This window comes from Polyodon spathula, chromosome 22, assembly GCF_017654505.1.
Source record: "Polyodon spathula isolate WHYD16114869_AA chromosome 22, ASM1765450v1, whole genome shotgun sequence".
Taxonomy (NCBI): Eukaryota; Metazoa; Chordata; class Actinopteri; order Acipenseriformes; family Polyodontidae; genus Polyodon; species Polyodon spathula.
The window spans coordinates 13,652,783-13,655,991 of NC_054555.1; positions in this window are offsets into that span (position 1 = coordinate 13,652,783).

Below are 3,209 nucleotides of genomic sequence, written 5' to 3' on the forward strand. Positions count from 1 at the left end.
TTCTCCACTCCATCCAGCGGCGGTGTCTGTTGTACTGTTTCTATTGGTCAGGTTATATGTCAGTCACATTGCCTAAAGAAATTGCTTCCTGTGAGATGGAACAATCTTAGAACTTCATCATTGAGATCGTCTTGTAGTGTGACGAGCCAGCCGGATCAGTCATGCATTGATTGAAACATTGGCAACCTTAATTGGATTGAGCATTGCGACCAATGACGGCATATTTGTTGTTACTGAATAATTAGAAAGAAACTGGATAAAAGCAATGCACTGGATAGACTGAGCTGCGTTTGGTTTTTGTTGCTGCTGAGGGGTCGCTCGCTGACGGGGTTCGGTGTTGCCTGTGAAACTGAAACGTAATTAAACAAATTGAATCGAACTGTGCGCTGTGCGAGACTCTGGGGGCACTTGTCGTTGAAGGGACGTTTTCTTTTTGTATTTTTATTTACTATTTTATTGTATTGTGTTTATCTTTTTGCTGGGTTACGTGCAATAGCCTACTGATAACTAACTGTGGACCTTTGAATCTGTTACCTACCTCATAGTGTGGTTGTTGTTCTAGCCCGGAATAGCCTATGAACTATTGATAACTGGGTTTGCTGAAATATAATTTTTACAGCTGCTCATACTTACTGAATGGTTTATGAATTATTGATATAATCTAGTTTTAACGCAATATTGATTGCTGCTATACACACTGGCCGGGTATGAAATGCTGATATAATATAACCTGGTTTTTAAACGTAATATTAATTGTTGCTGATTTGCACTGAATAGTTTATGAATTGATGATGGTATTGTATTTGTAAACTGATTACTAAAACGCTGATCTCTGCCTGGTGATACTTGGCAAATTGTGCCTAGTGATTGAGTTGCCATTGTCTAGTTAATTGTCCATACAGCAATTCATCTACATGATTTATTTGTGTTTAAAATTGAAGTGTGTGATTGTTTTACACTGAAGCTGTTGTCTCTTAATTGTGTGGTTTTTCTTTGACTATTTGATTTGTTTAGTTGCACATTCGTTTTAAATGTAATGTTTGAGTTATTGCTGTATGGTAATTTAACTGAAGGCCTAATTGTATTGTATAGTAATTGGACTTGTTCTATCAGAAACGACGGGATCAAATATATTTGATGGTTATTGTAACTGTTTTTCTAGCCTTGTTCACTTTGCCTGTACTAAATTGTATACCCAGATCATTTTTATACTCTCTTTTTAAAGTAAAAATATCCTTTTTGATTCTAGCTGTTTCCTGGTGCTTTGCTTTATTCCCTAGCTACCATAACTATGTAACATTCTGCTTCAGGGGTTATTTATCCGGACCGTCCTGGTTAACCAAAGGTGGTGGCAGCTACACACTGTTTCAATCCAGTTAGAACACAACCTAGCCAGGACAGGTTCCGTTACAGTAGTTTATAAAATGTTTATACACACACACACATTGTTTTCCTATACTTGTGGGAACTTCTCGACTCTCAGACTATATTTTTTATTTACTATTTCTAACTCCAGTCAAACAAAACTCCACAGAGTGAAATTCGACCAGGGTTATGGTAATAATCTAACGTTCCCTTTCAATTGAATGACTAACATTACCGAATGGGAAGGGTGTACCAAAGCCACCTTGAAAATGTGTGGGGCACTAGTGAGAGGCCAAATGGCAGCACGCGCAATTTGTACGTGTTGCCTTGAAAGGCGAAGCTCGGGATGTGAAAGTAGGCATCTTGCAGGTCGATCGATGTGAACCAGTCGCCCGGTTGGATGGACTGGAGGATACGGTGTGTCAAGATGTTGCCACAACAGTTTCTACAACTTGAAGAGACACACATCCTTTGAGGACCCTGGGCTCCAGGTATTAACCAGACTTTGTGACAGGGAAACCCGTGTTCCTTTCATGGACCTCATTTTCGGAGACTCCTGTAACGAAGGACATGGTGCTTGGAATTGTCCAAGCATAAGGCAAACTTCCGTTTGAAGGAGTAATGCTCTCGCGTTTGACTCCTCGTGAGGAGACACCGCCTGGATAGCCACACCTTTGAAGGGTGGCGGACCTATCCGGTATTGTAGAGCATATCCATGTCCCACTTTTCAATGTCAAACCCAGGAGCCCTGGGGTGCAGCCTTGACATGGGTTTCCGATTTTCCATTGGTCAACCATGGGTGGGGGGGGGGGGGGGGGGGTTGGGGATGATCTGGGGGGGGGCTTGGGATGAGCCAGAGGTTTCTTTCTTAGGCCTCGGGGGGGTGGGTCTTTCTTAGGCTTAGGCCTCGGTCTCCAGCCGGAGAACTGGTTACCCCTGGCCTGCGGTGGTCACCTGCCTCTTGCTCTGCCTATTTGTCTACTCTTGGGTGGAGGATGGTGTCCAGATCCTTTTACCCCAGCAGACTGCGAATGCCATCTTGGGCGCTGATGGTAAGCTGGAAGACGCGAAAACTTGGAGTTGACCTCCGTGGACTTGTGGGACTTCTAAAGGCTCACATCAATGGTCGCCCCAAATATCTGCCCCAGTGTAATCGGGGCATCCAGTAGCACTACTTTCTCTGTCTCCACGACCCTTGGCTTGCGTCAGCCGCAAATGCCGGTGGGTGGCTACCATCGCTGCCAGCGACCTCCCTGATGACTGACCTAATGGGGGAGTTAGGGCAGGCATTGCCTTTGCTACTTCTTGGAGAGCTCCCCTGTGTCTGCTTCTGTAGTCCTTTCCTGCTGCCTCTCTAACTGGTTCTGGTAGAGCACCAGTATAGCTATGGCATTCGCTGCTCGGACTGACCACGCTGCCGATGCGTACACCTTAAGCATCGCATCTGTTGTCCTGGAAGGCTTGGACGGACAGGTTGGGTCTTTATCCCCCTTAGTATAGGTGGAACCTTGCACCAATACTGTGACCGTAGTAGTGGGGAATGTGCCTAGGCCCACTACTTTGGCTCCTGCAGTGTGCAGCAGAAACTCTGCTGTTCTGGAGGCTGAGGGTGCAGACAATGGGTTGCTGCAGGAAGAGCGCACCAATTCCCGGAAGTCCTGGCATAAAGGGAGGGCATGCTGTGGGTGCCCTTTTTGGTGGAGGAAGCGGTTTCCCTTTCCCTCCTGTTCGCTGGCCAGGGGATGTCAGTGGCTGCAGCTGCACGCTGCATTAGGGCCTGGAACTCCTCCCTCTGTGCTACGGGTGGCAAGGTGCGCCCCACTGTGGCCTGCCCAATGGAGGTG